At 39.3% G+C, this 22002-nt stretch overlaps 1 long non-coding RNA gene across 1 annotated transcript in view; it reads right to left on the reverse strand.

The window, feature by feature from the left end:
* Window positions 1–406: 406 nt before the first annotated feature.
* Window positions 407–22002, reverse strand: part of LOC141982731 (uncharacterized) — a 247464-nt gene continuing 225868 nt past the window's right edge. The window contains exon 4 of the long non-coding RNA XR_012638203.1: window positions 407–597. This is a non-coding gene — a long non-coding RNA (uncharacterized LOC141982731). The remainder of the gene's footprint in view (window positions 598–22002) is intronic.

Genomic DNA, 22002 nt, shown 5'->3' on the forward strand with positions numbered 1-22002 from the left:
CTAGCTGAAAAAGCAAAACTCCTTTGAAATGACTGGGAGCTGGAAGAGTATTCTGAGTACTGGCATGCAAATGAGCATATCAGTTGTCCCACTTTGCTCCAGTTCCTGTTTACTACTTCATATTCTTTACAGTATCAGCAAATCCCTTCAAGGCTGCTACTGTTATTGAAGAGAGGCCCACCTGGGAATGTTTAGGTCCTTCAGTGGTAGCCTCAGGCCTAGATCTCATGTCTACTGAAATGGAATTCACTGTTAAAGGAAATACGGATGACAATTCTTTAGGCCACCATTAAAAAAAATCTGTTTCTGAGCTGAAACAGGCTGCTAAATATGTGAACAAATATTGCATGTTAGTCACTTACTGTACACGTGCTGTAGGTCACATAGCTGTCCTGCAGTCCAGTCTTCTTCTAAGCTGCTCACTAAGCTCTTCCATAAAAAGTTCATAGTGTTTTAAATTATAATATAAATCTACTGATCTGCTATTAATACAATTCCTGTTGCTGTCTGAGGCACACGTGTAATTCTTCAGTGGCATTCAGTATTTTATCTGAAAGTCTCTCTCGGCTGCCGCATCAATGCAAACCAGACTACACCCTAGTGAACAAAGGAAATTTAACTTTCATAAGTTTTAAAAATGCATTTACTTTGACTGCATTGAAATAATCTAAAAAAAAAGATGAAAAGCATCTTTAGCATGCCAAAAACATCTGGTTTCATATTTTCAGACCAAAAGGAAATTGCACGAAGACTAAAATCTTATGTTTTGATTTATATTATTATTGGAGGGCTGAGAAGCTGCCAGTCATAAAATAAAATTTTATGATGATAAATAAATAAGGTAAACAATCTGACATAACATGTTGTGGAACAAAGCTGCATTTCAAGTTTAATTAACTGATAACAATGTTTATGATAGAAGAACTGTGCCACCAATTACACAGCTAGTAAATGCATGCTCCCAATGCAAAGACTGGCCTATAAAATGTGGCTAAAAAGGTTTCTCCTTCAACAAAATACTTCTAAACACAAAAGAGAAGATATTCTACATGCAGTAAATCATGCAGCAATTAAGACCCTCTCTGAAGACATTTATGAGTAGGTCTTTTATAGATTGTAGGACAATTGCTCTGCTTCAATTGTGCATTGTAAATTGCACAATAGTAGTAGCTCCTGCTTTCTATTATGCCTACTGATAGTGTCTGCAGCAACTGACAGGTTAGGAATTGTTACAGTATAGACATAACTGTGGAGGGGAAAAGACAAAAAAAAATGTTTTTATCTCTGTAGCACTTTGCTTTCTTCCAAAGCCTTATATGCAATTGTAACAAAGAGTTCCAGCAAGAAGATTATTTTAGAAACATGAAGATCAGCTGCATGCTACAGGGAGAAGTGATCCTTAATCATATATGTAAGAATTCAGCCTCTCTTCTGGTAACAGAGGCTTGCATTTAAAATTGCTACATACTTCCAGTCCTTGTGGTCTGAAGATATTAGGATCCCAGCCATGATATGCAGTATACATAGTTAACATTCAGTTTATGCTGTACCATAATTTATCAGTTACTATACAAAATATAATATACAGGACTTTGTATGACAGATATTATGAATCAATTGCTAACATAATAGTGACATTTCTATGGATAGGTTAAAAAGAAGTTGGATCATATCATGGGGTTACTATTTTTCAGCTTTTGGAATAATAGACTACTACATTTAGGAACTTCTGAATTTTACTGGTTCTGGGAACAGTGTATTAATTATTCAGCTCACACATCCTTTAAGTAGCTTTTTTACCCTTTTACTGGCACTGAGCTGTTGGTCGGATTGATGGTTATTGTGGTTCTCACTAATACAAATCCTTCTGGCTCCACCCCATCCACTCCAAAAAGCCCAAACCTTTCAAGCCATAAAAGTTCAGATAGTACAACAATACATAATAGAAATATTTCAAGTGTTTCTCCAAAAATATATTGGGATTTTTAATTATAGATAGTAAGGGGTTTATAGTTAATCAAAAAAAAAAACTCTTTGTAAAATTCAGTGTTTTGTAGTCAAGTAAAAGGCCAACAGAAATCAAAGAAGTTGTGGAAAATTTCTGGAACTTTAAACAGAGTACAGTGTGCCAAGTAACAGTGCCATCAAAAACATTCTGGAGCACATTTGTTGATTCAGGATAATGCACAAAGTATTTGGAATCTGCATTTTCCCAGATTCCATGTAGATTTATACACAGTAATTCCTTTTTTCCTTTGGTAGTGTTCTTTCATCCATTAATTCTATGGCACCTTTCTTTCTGTGATAGAATTGTTGGCATCATTTCAGTTGTTTGGTGTGGAGCATGGGTTCCCTCCCCCCTTCTTTTTCCAGGTATATGCAAAATTGTCACCTTTTCCATTAATGAAATGAACTCATCCATATGCTGGAAGGCTGAGTTTCATTTGGTGTCTGGCTGTATGCATGCCTGTGTATGTGTAGAAGTTAACATCCTGTCTTCGGTGCTGTTGGGAATTACTACTGGCATGTTTTGACTCATTATCTTGAATCTTAATCAGATGATGAACAAAAAATTAGTTCCATCAGCTGATGAAGGCTCAAGGTAATGAGTCAAAACATTCTGATAGAAATTCCCAGCAGCACTGAATGGGACTTTACTTGATGTGGATATCCCCAGTGTGCTTCTACATATAACTGGTTGATCTCCCTATTTTTCACCATATAACAAACAACAATGACCCTGTGACAGGGCACGGGCATAAGCAAAAGTGAGGGTGTTGTGCACCTCACTTTCAGATCTTTAGTGTTCACCTTTCATGGGATGATTTAGTTGGGGTTGGTCCTGCTTTGAGCAGGGGGTTGGACTAGATGACCTCCTGAGGTCCCTTCCAACCCTGATATTCTATGATTCTTGAACATTTATGTGATTAGGTTTTATTAGAACAAATGCTCTCTGACAGCAAATTTTGGAGGAAAACTGTCAACTTTGAAAGCTAGTCAAACGTCAAAAAATAATTTAAAAGAAGTTTCACCTGACCCCGAGTCTCCCTGATAACTTTTGAGGTACTGTGATCACATTTTAAAAAAAACGTCTTTCTCTGCCATATTGCTTTGTGTGAAAGCCCCATGCAATCAAAATGAGAAAGGAAAGCAGCTAACAAAAATCCAGAGGAGAAAAGTGAAACTAGATTACAAACAAAGTTCTGTCAAGGAAAATAAACTAGAAAAGAGAGAAAAATATTTTTCTCTAATCACTTATCATTATAATAGCTTTAGGTGTTACTTGTAATAATAGTAGGTAAAACATTTTCAGACAATAGCATTATTTTTAAATTGACTGTTCCTTTAAGCCTACATGTTGAAAAACTCTTGGGAAAATGAATTTTTAATTCATTTACTGACAGCTCATCCACAGCCTTGGGGTCCTTCTGGATTCCTTCATGCTACTAGATACCTAAATAGCTAGGGATGTGTTCATTCCCATCTGTGACCTGCCAGAAGATTGCACCAAGCCATCCACACGGAAATCATACCCTACAGTTATCCATGCATTAGTGACCTCTAGGCTTCATTATTGCAACTTATATTTTGAAATTAAGCAACATGCCCTGAAAAAGCACCATGAGGTTCAAAATACAGCAGATTTTTCTGCTTAGCAACATAAATTGCCATGACTATCCACCTCAAGGTCTCTGTTCTGATAATCAAAGCACTCTATGTGATAGGACATTTCGGCCTGTGAGACTACCTCTCCTTACTTGACTATGACTTCTCAAGTTAGCTACATTTCACTGGAACAATGAAACTATTGACCACTAGACCAGTGGTTCTCAAACTTTCTTTTTGCTGACCACTTGAAAATTGTGGAGGGTCTCAGTGGACCACTTAATGATCTTTCCAAATATTGTTTGTACCGTTAGCTAACAATTGTAAATCGCTTTGGATAAAAGTGCGATATAAAAAAACCCTTAATAATAATTAACTTTTTTTGTTCTACAAATAAAAGCACACAACTCATATTTTAATATCAGTAGTCTTACCTTTCTAATGTGATGGATGTGCCCTCTCTCCCCTGCCACAGCAGCTCCCAAGCTGTGCCTGGCAAGGATGACAGTATCTCCCTTCATCCCCGACCGCGGCAGCCCCCGAGCTGGGACTGGGATGGAAGGGGGTCTCTCCCTCTCTCCCCCACCAATGCAACCTCTGTGTTGGGGTTGGGAAGGAGCGGGGTCTCTCCCCTGCCACAGAGCTGAGGCCGGGAAGGAGGGCCCCACCTGCGCGGCTCCACTAATTAGGTGGGTGGCCCTTCGTCCTCTCGTGTGTGGCCACCCAGGCATGTACCCTGGAGGGAACTATCCGCAGACCACCTGAATGAAGCAGTGGTCCATGGGCCACAGTTTAAGAACTTCTGCACTAGAAGGAAGCTAATGAGTGCAGGAGACAGAGCTTTCAGAGGAGCTGGACCTAAACTTTGGGGCTCGTTTCTGCATACCAGGAAATAACAAAAACAACAGCTCTCAAAGCATTCATAACCATAAGCAAAACTCATCTCTGACTTGACTTTCTCTCACGAATGTGAGTCAAATGTGAATCAAACTATTTCTCCTACAAGCTGGCAAGGAAGACAGATATTCATAGTATCTGACAATAGCTAAGAAAAGAAAGACAGATGTGTAGATGATACTGGAGAAGGTAGAGAACCGGTCTGATCTGGTATGGCAACTAGAACTACATGATCTGACTGAAACCAGAGCCTGTGATGCACATTTTGTCTTTGCTCACTATCATCCGCAACGGGTGCCACCACACCCTGTCCCGTGATGCCTCTTTTCTGAACCAACATCACATTCAGGTCAAATCTCCTTCTTCCATTGGTCTGACCAATACTGTGCTACAAAGATAAAATAAATGAAAACATATAGTACAGAGATATTCCATTTAAAGAGTCTGGGATATCTTAAGAATAAGCATGATTAAAAACACAGCACACAGTTGTCAGGGTGAAGGTAAAAAAATGTCCCTAAGGCGATCAGGATGTTTGAACTTGTAGGATATGTGCTGATGACTGCTGAATAAGACTGTCATCATCTAAAACGTAATAAATATTATTCCTAGCAGTGTCACTACGACAGGGACATGGGGTGTGAAATGTAGTACCAGAACAAAGAAGATTACAATATTTATTAAAGTAACCCTCATAGTTAAAAAGACAAATTGCTGTATTTGGTGCCTTAAAATAAATTCAATATACTCCAAAGCATTTTTTTAATGGTAAACAGAACAGTCGAAGGAAATTCAGAATTAAAACCACCACTCTTTGCTAAATGTTGCCCTGGTTTACATTGTCATTCCACTAACTTCAGTAGTATTGAATTATGAGTCAGGGCAGAGTTCAGCACTCTGACTAAATTTTGATCTGAGACTGAGATCGGAGACTACTGATTACAATCACTATTGACTTCAGTGGACTTTCTCTAGATTTACTCTGGTGTAACAGAGATCATCATCTGACTCTTAGATCCCAGTTTCTCCCCTGTGTTTCGACTGCATTAAATGGTTATCTGGGTATTTCCGCAGGTGGTTTAGAGCTGGCTTAATGCCTCTATGACACCTTCTCCTAGTCCCATAGTTAGGGAGTATAGCTGGGAAAGAGGGTATGTGGACAGAGGACTGATGCTCTAGCTACTCATGGCTGTTGGGACAGCTCCTGGGAGCCACAGGCACCTAGGAGTACTTGAGACCAGTTCTAAGGGTGCCCTAAATTCCCTAGGTCTGACTGCAAAATCCGGGAGCCACAAAGGTGGTGTAAAGCCATCTTTGTCATCTCCCTACTACCCAATCTTGGGCTATCTCCAACTTGCCTCAGACTAAAGTCAGACATAGGGTAAGCAGGCACAATTTTATTTAAGTCAAACTCCATGATTTCAATGGCATTAGGCTACATTTTTGCCTGGCACAAAGAGCCACATTGTGCCTAAATATTGCTGAGTTGCTCTGTGCTCTCTATTACATTCTTATTACCCTTTAAAAAGTGGGACAGAGAGAAAGAAAAGAATCTAGGCACTAAGCACTAAACCCACACATCTCTTTAGTATTTAACAGTTAAAGCATTTACACAACACAGATAGATAGATAGATAGATAGATAAAACACTCAGGATCTCAGAGCTAGCCTTAATACCAGATAGTTATAGCAGTTAAATAAATATTATTTGCACTAGACACAGTATCTTTCTTGGGAGGATCTCAGTGCATTTAAAACTGAATAATTAGACATATGCATACATCTAACAACACAAAAAAGAACAGAATGCAATTTAGGGTTGTTTGGCCCCTTGATCCATTTATCCTGCCTGTGATGGCAGCAGTCATTACAGCAGGAACTACTAAATGGATAACACACTTTCACGCAAGGGAGCGTGGCAGCAGACAGAACAGAAAACATGCCTCATGAAAAATGCTTTTTTCAGTTTAAAACAAAAGTAAAACCAAGCTAATACAATTCAGAAGGGGGGGAAAGAAGGCTGGGAAACACAGATAAATAATTGCCCCTTTGGGGTTTCCTACAATAACTACCTCAAATGTGCCGCGATGCCTTGAGCTAATCCCTCAGCACTTTTTTATCGCTCCAGTTAGAAAGATGCATACCAGTTGCTGATGACGTTGGCATGTCTGTGGCCACATGTATGGTAATGCCTGTGCGTGGTACCTGCTCTCTTCATCACAATAGGGACAGGACCCCAATGTTTACCACATTCCCTGCTTCTTCCGCCCCAGCTCTCCCCCCAAAAGATACCCTACATTTTAAACCAATTTAGTTTTCAAAGGTTTTGACTTGGTCACAAGAAGGAAGCGGGAGGGAGGCTTGGATGGATGAGTGGCTGAAGCAATACTTTGCTGCACTGGCGAAGTTTAGCTTCGTGGTAAAGTCCAGCTGATTAAATCTAGCTTGGTGATGTCTGTAAAATAAATTTAATGGTTTCAAGCTACATGCTTTGTAGGATCAATCATCATGATTCGGCGACCACTCCCCATACAATATTTCTTTCTTTGAGTTTTCCTGCAGGATGCATGGCCATTCATTTAGAGAGACATCTCTACTTTCAGATTTTGAGGTCAGGGTAATAATGAATATTCACAAACAAACAAGCAAATAAACTTTTGAAAAGCTGGCATTTACAATAAAGGTTTATACTGTAGTTTGCCCAGTGAATGAGCCACCATTGCAAACTTTATGTCTTCTCGACTTATGGCATAGAGGGTCTGGCCAAAGAAATGGGAGCACAACCAGTGTATCACAGCACTTTGGCAATACTCAGCAGGTATTATGGCCCCTTGTAGCTATAATCGGCTGGCATCAAACTAGCATAGAGCTGCAAGTGATTTCTACAACTCCACCTATCAAATATTGGTCACAGCAGAGAATACACCCTCTATATCTGTTTTAAAAGAGAAAAAACCTGCTATTCCATCACCAAGAATGATTTTTGTAGAACCCACCAAAACAAAAATACATTGAGATCTTTTATCTCTGCTTTTTTGATGACTAATAAACCACAATTCCCAGAGATGTACAGGCCTCACTGATAATACTAATGCACAGACAAAGTAATTTTGACATAAGGAACTATACACAGTAGTGTGAAGATGCTATTAAAAACTATGAGCTTAATTACAATTCAGCTTAAAATATGGTGAACAAAATGGATGTTTGCCAAACAGAAAGAGACAAGCTGATGGGAAAAAATAGTTTTAATCTTTTTATGAGGGTATTATGAAAAATAGGCCTGACCCTGCCTGGGCTCAGCGCCTCCAGGAAGGAGCTGAGCCCCCTAAGCTCCCACGGAAGTCATGAAGTTGTGGGTCCTCAAAGATCTGGCCCAAGGAAAGAAAAATATTACACACCATTTTAAAAGTTGTTGGCAATGTTCTTTTAAACACCCAAAAAAGTTTTCTATGAATGTTTATTAATGATAATAAGCAGGGTATTTGGATCTACCGAGCTCTTCTTATTCCAGTGGTTATAGTTAAAGGCTTTGGAATCAAGGGTGCCTGCAAACATAATTTGCTAAATTTTCATAACGTGTGTACCTATGTTAAATCCACTCACCTGTAAGTGGGTAACTACATGTACAGAGTATGCATTTACATGCCCCCTCCAATTATCTGATTTGCATTAGCAAACCTGTACAAGGTCTGAGCCAACTGCCCCTGAAGTAAATGGGAGCATTTCCACTGATGTTGACAGATGTTGGATCAGGTCAACTTTCTGGGCGTGATCCAGAGCCCAATAAAACGAGTGGAACTACTTCTGGCCCTTTTGGCACAAGCACACCTGTTTTGCAGACACAATTTTGACGTCAGGGTTTGAAAATGTGTGCAGTAAGTTTTGTACTATGTGCAGGGCTATCATCAGCTCTCTTGGGCTAAAAGCAGAATAGCACAGACAGAATGCAGGTTCTTACAGAGTGCTCAGTCATTTTCACTGCAATGAGTTATGTGCAGATCATTCACATTTCTTGAATAGTATATATAATACATAAATACCAATACTAATAAGTGTGCAAAAGCAACTCTTATTTGTAATTGTAGACAAGGGCTGGTCATAAGATTAAACGGGGGCGGGGGTGGGAGAAGTCCTATATAACCAGCTTCAAAGTTATAAAATAAAAAATCCATATTAAAAATAAAAGATTAAATATATCTAATTGGATTACTGTGTCTGAATAATTAAACATGCATAAATTTTACAGGACAAAAGCATCTATAGGTCTTACTCCTTATTTACAAAGAACAACATGTGACTTGTTCTATCCACATCATCTGAGTATAAACCAATAAGGAAAAATACACATGGTCATGGTGAAACAAACCTTTCTAAGACTCTTGAACAAGGATTGTCACAGGAATTTGCATACTGGGACCAGGTGACCCGATTTTATAGTGACAGTCCCGATATTTGGGATTGTCTTATATAGGCACCTATTACCCTTCTGCTCCTGTCCCAATTTTTCACACTTGCTGGTCACCCTACTGGAGATAGATATCTGAATCTAACCCATGTAAGGGAGCTTCGGGTACCGCTATAGACTGGGGAAGAGATTTCAAAACAAAGAAAGAGAGGAGAGAAAAATACCAAAAAGAACTTTGTTCTCTCCTCCTTCCACATCTTTCTTGGTCTTTCTGAACTTGGTGAGGTTTCTGATTTTGCTTAAGATTTTGAGTCTCCATAGCATACAGCAAACAGCAAAGCAGAGACAGTACTCCCACATCATTGATTACTAGCTTCAGTGACTCCACAGTGAGTAACATTGTGCTTTGAACTTCTATAGCACCTGCCAAAGTATCTAAAATATTAAATAATTCATCCTCACAACACCCATTTTGCAGATGGGTAAACTGAGTCAGGCACACACAGTGAGATTCCCCCAGAAGAGTCAGACCCACACAGGGTCCTCCACTTTAACAATTTATCATATGACTTGTCATCATAAAAAGTCAAGAAGAAAGAGAAACAACTTTTGTTATTTGTAAGCATATTTGGCTGAGAAAACACATGTTCAGATAAAGTAAACTGAAGCTTGAGGAAGCCCTAGTAGCTGAAATTCCATCCCTAGCAAGTGACTGTGTGGACAATGCAAAAGACTTACTGGGATGTGAGGGCTTTACAGAAGGGCAAGGTAGCACCTTTGGGATTCTGAGCATGCCCAAAATATAGATATATCCAGTCTTGCACTGTGTTTTAGGCAGGCAGGCAGGCAAGCTTTAATTTGTGAAATACTAACTTTTGCAACAAATAAAGAGGACAGTAGTAGCAATTATTTAGCTGAGCTGGGTACATAACCTTAATACAATGGAAGGAAGATATTTTTAGAAGTTTTGCTGGTATTGGATAGTTGGGTCTAGGAACATTGGGCATAGGTGTTATTTCATCCCTTTAATTTGTATTCAGTTTGAAAGCATTTTGGGAATCCTTCTAATGAAATCTGCTAGATAGATGTAATTATTGCCACCACATTGCTGGATGCATTGACAGCAAAGTTACTTCCAATAATTAAAAACAAAAAACAAAACTATCTACTATAAAGCCAATTTCAAGGAGACATGGGCTGGAGCCCATACTTTGCAGTAACCAGTCATCCCAACTCTACGAGACCCACTACACTGCCATTAATCCACTGATTTCAGTAGGAATTGTACATCTAAGTCAATTTCAATTGTGGACCCTTCATGGCATTTTAAATGGAATGAGTCCCTGCAACTAATAATTGAATATTAGGACTATCCACACCAGGAAAAGCTTATTATTATATGAGTATTGTTTTTTCTGGATCTGGGTCCAGTTATGAAGATCAAATGACAGGCCTTGCTGGTGCTCAAATAGACCTTTTGGAAGCAAAAATGGATGAAGTTACTTTATACAGAGCTAAGCTAAATTTCACTACACAGAACTGGCTGAACATCTCTTGGAGAAAATAAAGATAAGAGATACAGCAGAACAAAAGTTTGAAGGAAGCACCTGCTGAAGACAAAGGGCAGTAGTGCTTGTAGGATGACTCGGTCTTGCTATATAGAACAGGACATTGCTCCTTTTTGCACAGAAATTTTGACTAGGAATTGGCATTTCCTCCCTTGATTTTGAAACATCACTATATACATAGTCATATAGTTATGTGTGTAAGTTTGTCCGTACGATTACAATTGCAGTGTGAATTGTGTGCCCACAGAAATATGCACTGTTTTGAAAAGCTGGGTGATTATACATTTCAGGTTTTGTTTATGTACAGCCTGCCCAGTCACCAACTTCCAACCCTGTGGATTATCCCATAGGAGAAGTAAAAGGAGTTGTAAGACCCAGAGGTTCTCATGAAGTTTTCTCCTGAGTTATTCTGTTGGTGGCATGGGAAATAGGCTACAGGACTTGACCACCAACCTCATGGATCTCAGGGAATCAGATGGTGACCAGAAGTATCCACTGGGAGATGCTGGAACTAGTATAGCACTCTCCAGCCAAACTGACAAAGGTTCTAGAGCCAGTCACTTCCTCGAACCCCAGGAAAGGGAGTGGATCCCCAGAAAGGAGTTTGGGTGCAGAGAAACATTAATATGGTTGTACTATCTTATTGTGGGGAACTCTGTGTCAGTACTGTATTTATATATGTGCATCCCCTTGGCTCCGCCCCATCCCCTTGCCTGGATCCCCAGACTCAAAGTATGTGTGTCTGCGATAGGGGCTGAGTTACCTCTCCATATGGGAAGGGTAGATATGTGCTAGGACTGTTGCCTCTATGTGCATAACTCCTGTCTCCTGTGCACAATGTGGTCCATAGTAATTCCTAAAATCATTCATTTAACAGAATTTTAACAGTAATGGGGCTTAACCTCATTCACAGATGTGGGTAATTTGGTAAGGACTATGGTTGATTGATTTACATAAAGCATATTCTGTGTGTCTGTATTAAAGAACTGCAGGATATGAAAAGAAAGCACTACATAAGATTAGGATTTCATTTCCTTTTCAATTTGAACCTCTACTTCCTTTTGGATTCTTTTTGCTCCTGATGATGTATAGCAGTAAAATTAGTCTAGAGCACTGTTATTCCAGTATAGGTTGCTTTCCACCTCCTCCTTCTTTTCCTAATCCCACATAAGTTTAGACATATTTTCTAGCTAGACTGGCTTTCTGATTGTCATATACAGTGTTTATTTGTTGAGAGACTGAACATTTTATTTAAGTCATGTGTTGCTAATGTGTAAGTAGTGGATTTAAGATGCAGGCAATTACTTTCGTCTTGTCTAGACTAAGCTTTGAATATATATGTATATATATTATGAATTTTAGCTACATTATTTCCACCCCCCAAATGTTAAGAGTACTGAGCACCTGACCTCTGAAGCATCAGACCCTGTAAATGCGTCTCACATTGGGCACTCAAAAACTGAAAAAACTTTACTAGTCATTCATGAAAATGTAGGCCAATACCTTTTTTCTAGACTATTGTCCTGAAAAAACAATCCAATAGAATTAAGTCATCAGGTTTAAAATTATAGTGTGATAAGCTGAAAGAAATGTACCAATACTTCTTCCCCTAGTGGAAATCTACAACTAGTTACTTATGCTGTTTTCTCCTTCCAGTCCTTGAATTGAATTATAACTCTCTTTCTCTGCCCTCCACTCCCTCTCCAACTTTTGAAAAATGTTCAAAAAAGTCTGGCACTAAACAGTGAACTTTGTTTTCCTCTTGCAACCAAGAAACTAAAATGCATAAAATCATATATTTAAGATGGTATTATCAGCCATATACAAATTAGTCTCTTTTCAAATTCCTGGGCCAAAGTCTCACTTTTTTGATGCAATATGTACCACTGAGCAACTGCATCAGTAAAAAACTCCACAGTGTGAAGCATGATCGTGTTGAGATGACATGGCAGCCTTAGAAATCTTAAAAGTCATGTCTGAAAAACTTTAAGAAAATAAAGTAAAAAAGAAACAACACTTAATACTCAGTGCTTTTCATCTTCAGTATACTTTATTAGTTAATGCTTATGAGTTCTCACAACACACCTATGAGGTACAGTAGTATTATCCCCATTTTGCAGATGGAAAAACTTATGAGAGTTTGAATGACTTTGCTGATTTCACATAAAGAATGAGTGTCTAAACCAGAATAGGAACTCAGATATCCCTCATACTAAAGAGCTGTCTTGAATTCTGCAGTGAACACATATCGGTAGGGGGAGTGCTGAGTTTCCAGCTCTACCAGAATCCCATTTCATACATCCCAAGAGCCAAGCTACATAAGCAATCACAATCATTTCATTTAGTTTAATAAAGAACATGCTGGTCTTATTACTTCTTTTCTTAGAAAGGATGGAGTTATGGCTACACCAACAAGAAATGGAATTGTATGATGAAATCTATCTGCAGAGTGTCTGTGTATGGTACAGTGTGTGTTTATAGCCACCAGTGGAGAATCAGCAAGAGCTCACTGCAACCTTGAATGAAGAAGCTATGCTTTCCTATGGGTCTACATTAATTTATTTCTGACCAGGAAATATATTAGCAGAAATAGAAGAACAAAATTAGTGAAGATGCTACAGACTTTCAAGGGAGGGTAATAGTACCTGCTGAATTGAAACTGTAAGGGGGAAAAGGTCTATGAAACCAAGGTAAATTCATGCTTAGCAAACACAGACATGCTATATTAGTTACTGTAGTATAAGATTTAAAAATTTTATTAAAGCTAATGTTTAAAAGTTACATAATACATAGGTTGAGAAAAGAGTGTCTGCACATCTGGGTATAGTGCTTAGATTATCCACAAATACAAAGTTTGCTTTAAAAGTCATAAGATACATAGACTGCATAATCAGCAATAGCCCAACTTTAGGTGAATAAATTTAACAATACAGTTTAGCTATTACATACAAGTATTTGGGTACATCACTCATGAAAAGTTACAGTGAGTTGGCTGTGGAAAGAAAATATATCAATGAGTGAAGATTGTCCCTCAGTAATTGAGAATTTAGGGTAGCTTGTCCATTTAGAAAATACAATCCATAAGGGAAGTATTTCAGTTACTTTCTCATCGGCACTCCAGCTCATCTCCCCTGGTATTGCCAATGTCCGGTGATGTGTTCTATGTAGATGTCCCTCGATCACCTGATAGCGTCCGACACCATGATTTGCCGCATCAGCTGAACCGTTGATCAATTCCGCATTCTCTCAGCACTCACTCGTTACTGGGGTCCCATGCATCCAGTGCTCTGATGATCAGTGCATGTGTCTGAACCTGGTAACAATTAGCTCTCAAGGTGTCGGGCCAGAGGGGCAAATTTCTCCACCTTTCAAGCTCAGGCATCGCAGAAGGCCGGGGTCCTGTTCTCGAAGGGCACTGTGACACCCACCATCATGATCTAGAGAGTAGACTTCAGGAATGGTTTCAAGAGATACTCCCAAAACATCAACAGCGCTCTCCACCGTAGCAGTAGTCAAGTTGGGTTTTGCCTTGGCAATCTTACACATCGCTCTCACTGCAGGGACAGCTATCTTTATATTAGTCTCAATATTAGTCTTTCCACACTGTGGTAGGTTTCCTCTCCTCAAGTCTCAATTGAAGTAGCAGCAAACCAGAATGTCTTGCACCTCTAAGGATCTGTTCAACTCTCAGGCAGTTTAGTTCTTTCCCTGAAACTCCTTTCTTGTGGGGGCCCCATTGCAGGAGGCATTCAATAAGTAACACACAGGCAGAGAACGTCTCTCCAGGTTCCTGCCGTGAGGTTTGAAACTTAAGCAGGACATCTGCTCTAGTCTCAGTACTTCCAAAGACTCTCTCCAACATGGAGAGATAATCTGCAGCAGTGGCTTCTGGGTTGCTAACCCTGAGGGATCTACTGGAATCTGCACCAGATCCTCTTAGGCTTTCTAACAGTCTTTTCTTTTTTGTCATTCAGAGCATGACAATTCCTGGTCCATTTGAATGGCATGCTCAAGCCAAGCCTCAAATTCTTCCTTGTTAGTTGGGGTAGGTCTCCTCCCTGAGAAAATCTGCAGTCTTTGGCAGTGTTGTCCCTCAGACTGGGGTCACATGGCTTTCTCTAGCACTTGTCCAATGGCCAGTATTCACAATTCAGGACTGGATGCAACAGTGCATCCTCCTGGTGCAACGAATCCAGTTAGGTCCTGCATGCTTTGGCTTTTGGACGCCAAACATCCCTGAAGCTTCTCTGAAGCCTTTTGAGTTGGAAGAGCATCAGGATACTTAATCATGGCCTTCAATGTCCATTTGGGTTCTCCTTCTCCCCAGGACACAAAATTTGGTGTGATGGTATATTTCAATACCTTGACACTTATAATTAACAATATTGCTTGTTTATAGGAAGTAATCCCTGGCTTTAATTAAAAGTTATTTTAGAATAAATAGTTTCTAATTAAGTGCTAATCGCTGTTCAGTTCCATGTAGTTTAAAGACATGTTTCGCATGGCCATAAACACACATGTAAGGATTAAGGTAGAACATAATAGATTAACATAATTTTCATGCATAAAAACTTTAGGTGAGAGAGGGCTAGCAGAAAACCTATGCATAATTTATGGTCTTAAAGTAGTGCATCAGCACTGTGCTGGCCCTCTGCATGAGGGAGAATTTTACCTTGTGTAAACAAATACAAAGAGCTAGCAATTGACAGAGCCAGGCATAATTTTTTTTGTCCAGAACATTTTTGGGGGGACAAAATGCAGAATCGGTGACACCAAAACATTTTGCAAATTCATTTCGGTTTTGCAAAGTTGTTTGTGTTGGAAAGAAACAAAACAAAAATTCTGAAAAAGTCAAAATGTTTCATTTTGATGTTTTTGAAACAAGAAGTTTGAAATTACTTTTTTTTTTAACTAGAAATTTCCTTCAAATGTATTTTTATAATTAAAGTGCAAAAGAAAAGAAGTCTACTTGAAATCAAAACAAAACTTTTTTTACCTTTGTGATTAACCAAAAATTTCACTTTTGGTTTGACCTGAATATTTTGTTTGTTTGTGTTTTGGAATTGCCAGTGAACTGAAAAATCCATAATTCACCCAGATCTAACTGACAGAAGTGTGGTACTTGTTTATATTCTTTTTTTTTTTTTTGGCCTGGAGCAAAGCGTATACACTTGCATGTCATATGGCCCTGGAGTTAAACTGTTGCTTGTAGGAGTCATATTTTATACTGCTAACATTTTTTTGTCCAATCTGGTTAATATTTGAATTATTCTATAAGATAAAATTAAATTTTGCTTTGTAAAATGGTTTAATAATTAGAAATATGCTGTATTTATAATTGCTGGATTAGAATTGTAGCTGTCCTGGAATATATAACATCTTAGTTATTTTAGGAATAAGTGGATTATGTATAGACTAGCCAAAGATCAGCACTTTTGGAGGATGCCTAAAAAGTATTGAAGAGGTGCCAAAGCTTATATACTATTGTTGCCTATGTTTAATGCTACTTTTTGGGAGTGAAAGGAAGGGTGAAGTTTTCCACTGATGAAAATAGTCCTTTAACCTTTATTGCACAGATATGAACTTGTAGGTAACGAGAGAGCTAGTGCTTTTAAAGAATATATATCTATATCTATAGAATATAGATATAGATATATATTTAAATATCTATATATATACACACACACACACTTCTACAGAAAGTTTATTTTTACTTCATAAATAAAAAAAAATTATAAAATTGTCTGTGTGAATAGTGATCTTGTAATGTCTTTGTACAACTAATCTGAGTTTGAACAATTACTTTGAAATCATGAAATTATTGTATCCATCAGCTAACAACTTGCAGCTAAATTCAAATGGTCCAATGCAGAGTGAACCACATTAAGTGGAACTGAAAAAATATTTCATGAAAGAAGGAAGCATTCATAAAAACAAAAAAAACCAAACAAACAATCCCCCAATATTTGAGTAAGTTTGGCATTAAATTTCCCAATGCCTAATGACAAATTCTGAGCTTTGGAAACCAGCACTGAAGAGCTGTGCTCACATCAAATTTCCCTAACTTGCACCTACATTACAAAAAGTAGAACTCATAACTATAGCAATAGCCAACAACAGTGTAGCTGCCCTTGTGCTGAACTGCTAACAGAGACAAGATTTACATCCCTTATATCTTATAGATAAAAAAATTAAAATACTCCTATTTGGAAGATGATGGCATGAACCACACATTGTTAGTTGTGTCACTTGATGCACTTCTAGAATGCATTCAGATAGATACTCTCCTACAAAGTAGCAGAATGGAACAGAACAATACAGTATATTCAGGGAGATTGACCAGATGACCTGCTAGGAGTTTCCCTATTGTTAATATCTAGGACCATGTGATATAGGGATCACTTCACCTTACCAACATCCACATGCCACTAATTGGGTGTCATCTATAGAAATACCCAATGGTTTTAAGGCTGGAGCAATGGTGGAATTTGGATGGGTAAAAAGTAGGGAAATTGGCAGGCTTCTAGGAGAAAAGGCAAGGAGAAAAACAATAGCTACTGGAGCCATGTCTTTTAAACCATTGAAATGCAGGAGTAATCACAAAATTGAACACACTAAATTGTGCATGCAAATCCCTGGTCACATATGCAGTTTAACAGGCAAAATTCAGTAGGATGTTCATTGAAATTTGGTTCTGTGCGTGCTGAAATTTATATTTGGGGAGTCATTTTTAAAATCTGCATCCAATGATATGCTGAGGCCCTATTTGGGAAGTTCTTGGGGTTTATGCTGGAGTGTACCAAATTGCATGTTTTCATAATGCACCTTGTTTTTTTCCCCCATCAGTTGAAACTAACAAAAAAAAAAAAATCAAATGGTGCCATTGATTTGTGATTGATTTGTTTCAATTAGCTCAGGTTTGCTACATTGTACGTGATTGTTCCCATTAGATTTGCAAAGCAATGCAATTGGTAGGATCTCCTCAGGTACCATTGGAGAAGTTGTGAGAACATTTAAATTTAGGCTGTGTACTTGTGATATCTGAGTTAACCCGTCCTCTGACATGGTGGCATGCACAACCAGAGCCCTGCAAACTATCTTGCCTCACTGATGCTAGTGCCACTGGTTAATCACAGGAGCCAATGATCCAGATTTGGAAAAGTGTCAGCTTTCCAACTGACTTAGAAAAGATCAATAGTTAGTGCTGATCTTGCTTACCTCACTGCAAAGAGGAGAAGGTGACAAGGGTATCTCTTTTGTCACTGCCCTCACTCACCCACTGGAGAGAACAATTCCTCTGTTATAACCAGCAAAGAGCACAAATACACCTGCAAAGGAGGATCAAAGGGAATGTGGTACTGCAATCTTCTTCCTGCTCCCGGAGCCCTCTGCGGGTTGCCATCCTTGTTAGGCAGGCCTCCAGTGGCTCAGTCCTCGGGCCAAATCACAGAGTCAAAAATGGACCCCTTCTGGGTTGCAAACAGTTCAAACTGTCTGCCCTTACCAGGGTCTTCAGCCCCATCTCTGGACCCTTTAAATCTTGCCCTTCATTCCAGCTTCTAAAGGAGCCATGTCCCCATCTTGGGGCTTAGGCCACTTTGCTAGTGGCCAGTGGAGAAACCCAGACCCACCCACGACTCAGGATTCCAAGGCTGGGGCCCTGCACAGAGAAGCCATATATTGCTTCTTTTAATTAGTGACTGCTACATTCCCTGGGCCTCTTCCCATCTGGTCCCTTCACCTATTACCTTAGGGTTAAAATTCTCAGGTCCCCGTGCTCCCAAGTTTAGCAAATTCAGCCTATCAAGCTCCCTTGGCCAGAGAAGCTCTCTTCCTCACCCCTCTGGTCCCAGCCAGGAACTGATCTACTAAGGCCCTGAAGCTTCTTTTATCTGAGGCTGCTGGGATCTGATTGGCTGCTTCTGTACAGCCTTTTTATGCCGGCCTGGATCCACCCTTGCTGTTGCTTCCTGGGCCAGGGTATAGTAGGGCCAAAGGGCCTCCAGCAGGGGCCATGAAGGGCCAGGGCCACGCTGTCACAAAGCCTCTGACATTCCCCAGTATAAACTAGATTTTTCCATGAGCTAGAGCAGACTCAATTAGAGGTGGATGCTTGTACAGTCTGCAAAACGTGTTGTACCTTCTCTTCAGCCAACCTGACTCCTGGGTGCATGCTACAAATTACAAACATGTAATGTGCAGTTGTAGGCAGAGCTCCTTCCTCTCTTACTTCTCCATTTCCATCCCATTTTGACCCCCAGGTCTTATTCATTGTGTGTGAGCAATAATAAAAGTGGGGCCAGTGTAACAAACTAATCCTTTGTGGCAAATTACAGATGTTCTTCTCCCCCTCCCCCCCAATATTCAACAGAAAACATCTTAAATCAGTAGTCTTTCAATATACTCAGATATTGCGTGCTAGAAAAGGAATGGGGAGTGAGCTGAATTCCTTGCCTCTCCAAGAACCTCAGGCAACATGCCCTGCAGGCCCTTAAAACAGCCAGAGCCAAGGATGGACATTCCAAAGTCTAAATATTTAGGCTAAGTATGTGCTCTGACTTGATCCCAGGCAATCTCATCCTCCAGGATTAAAACTACAAGGGGAGGTGGAGGTGCATCTAGTTACAACCAGAGCTGTTTGAAAAATCCAGTTTGACTTGCCCCCCAGAATTTGAATAAAATGGTTTTATTAGAAATTTTTCCATGGAAAATTAAAAATTTTTTAGACAAAAAAAATTCTGACTGAAACAAACTTTTTTTGTTTCATATTGAATTAAAATCACTTGGTTTTCAAAAACCAATATTAAAAAAAAGGTTGTTTCCATTTTTTTGTGTGAACATTAAACTATGTTTGTAAAACATTCCCAAGTGCATCTTTCACTGAAAAAAACATGTGGTTCAAAGATTTTCAACCAACTTTCATCAAGACTGGCCTGAATATCAGCTCACAATAACATAGCATTTTCAGCACCCAAATGCATCTGTTCTGTGATAGACACAGAATGAGATAACTTGACTGCTTAGCCTCAAAAATAGTCACACCAAATATTGGTTAAAGTTTTATGGGATTAACTAACTTTTCCATGCTAGCATCCTGAAAGCAGCTAGAATCCCAAGGGATCCTATACACACACACGTTCTTCAGAGGAGCTACTACCGTAATAGCATGTCACACTGTGTGTGTGTGCACATTTGTGTGTGCATGCGCATTGTGTTTGGTTTTGCTCCATATCATTATTTAAAAATCTGATAGTTATCTTAGTACTTTGAATTAGGCTCACAATCATCCCAGAAGTAGAGCAGGATGTTTTGGATTCTTCAGAAAGCTAAATAATCCTAATTACCTTGACAGTGGTATTTATGTTTTTCACTGGCCTTTGCTCCCCATTTCTGGGGCTAATATAGATAGTTTTCTGACCACATAGGATCTGAATTATAGTGAAAACATCAGATATCTTATTACTTCAGTCTACAAATTATTCCCTGAGGAACTAAAAGAGCCTGTGAAAAATGTAAACAAACACAAACAAAAGAACTCTTAGGAACAAAGGAAATGCCCTACTAGATCAGAGTAGTCTGTCAAGTCTAGTATCCTGTCTCCAACACTATGAGATGCCTCAGAAGAGGCAAGAATCCCCATGAAGGCCAATTACGAGTAACTTGCACACAGGGGATGTTTCTTCCTTTCTTCCATTAGACAGGATACTGGGCTGGATGGACCTTTGGTCTGACCCAGTATGGCCATTCTTATGTTCTTATGTTCCTAACTCCAGACAGTGAGTGGATAGCTATGCCTTGAAGCATGAAAGTTTATATCCCTTATTTTTTTTTTAAATCCTAACTAATATAGTTATAGGTTTGCAGTATTCATACATATAAATGTCTATTTTTTTTAAAAATTGTACTAAACTTTTGGCCTAAATAATACTTTGTGGCCACAGGTTAACTCCTTGTTATATAAAAAAGTATTCCTTTTATCAGAAGTAATGTGCACTGGATGGTCCCTTGTTCTTTTGTTATGAGAATGGGGAAGAGTAAGCACCAGATTTACCATCTCTAAATCACTCGTTAATGTATATACCTTATTTAGATCCATGTCTATCAACTCCATAAACTAGAGTCCCAATCTTTTCAATCTCACCACATAAGGAAACATTTTCATGCCTTTAATTATTTTTGTTCCCAGTCTCTGAATCTCTTCTATTTCTGCTATAACTTTTATGAGTTAGTGTGGCCACAACTTAGAACTGGTCAGAGAAAGGTAACTCCATTTTGTGGAGGATTTTGATATTTCAAAATTTAGTTTTATTTTGATTTGCAGGGAAAGCCCAACATTTTGGAATTCTGTGTGAACAGGAACGGTGCTCCGGTTCGAGAGTAGTCCACCTACTCCAGAACTGCAGATCCTGGAATGCTTCATGTCCCCAGCTCAGGGGTCGGCTACATGGCAGGCTGCTCCAGTGCTGCAGACCCTGTAAACCATGGGATCTTGGGCTACTGGCAAGCTGCTGTGAACCTGGGGTCCAGCACTCTCAGGATTTCCAGCTCCTTGTTATCCCCCTGGTGGACCAAGGGGAGCTGGGAGCCTGGAGGCCCTGGGAACCCCACTCTGCAGCAGCCTACCAGGAGAGCTATGGAGGAGCCAAGAAGCCTGGGAGTTCAGTTTAGGAGCCAAAGCTCCCAATCCCTTAATTCCGTGTCAGTCAACCAGGTGAGCTACTGAAGAGCTGGGAATCAGGAAAGTAGATGAACTGGCAAGCAACCAAGCAAGTTTTCATCACAACTTAAACAAAACTGAGCCTTTTTTGGTGAAATGTTTCAATTTCCATGAATCAGCATTCACCGACAGAAAAAAATGTTCTGTTTCTGACCAGTTCTCCTAGAACTGAACACAGGGTGCGCACATACCTTTGATTTACGTACCAGCATTATAATATCTCCAGTGTTATCTTCTATCCCATTTCTGTCTTATGCAACCTAACATTTCAGTTGCCTTTTTGATGGCTGCTGATCATTGAGCAAGTATTTTCACTGAGCTGTTCACAATGACACCCAAATCTTTTTTAAGTGATTACAGTTAATTTAGAACTCAGCAATTTACATGCATAAAGTTTTTCCTTCCAATGTCCATTATTGTGCATTTATCTTAATATAATTTCAACTACCACCATGCTGTTCATTCACCTAGTTTTGTTAGATTCATCTGCAATCATAGTTTCACATTCAAGCCTACTGCAAATGCAAGGAAATGGTTTATCATCCTATTGTGGTGCTCAGATGCAATTAGTACTACTTATTTTGTTACAGTAGCCCCCAAAGGACCTGATCAGAATAAGGGCCCTGTTATGCAAGGTGCTGTAGAAATATCGAGGAACACTGAGTCTCTGCCTGGAACAGCCAACAATCTAAGAATTAGAATGCCGTAATACTTGCCAATCAGCTGACCTAGCTTCAGCCTTTACATTGAACTCCTTTGCATTTGTAGGTTTTAAGGCCTGGATCATCCCTTCCTCCAAAAAAATG

This window comes from Natator depressus, chromosome 1, assembly GCF_965152275.1.
Source record: "Natator depressus isolate rNatDep1 chromosome 1, rNatDep2.hap1, whole genome shotgun sequence".
NCBI lineage: Eukaryota > Metazoa > Chordata > Testudines > Cheloniidae > Natator > Natator depressus.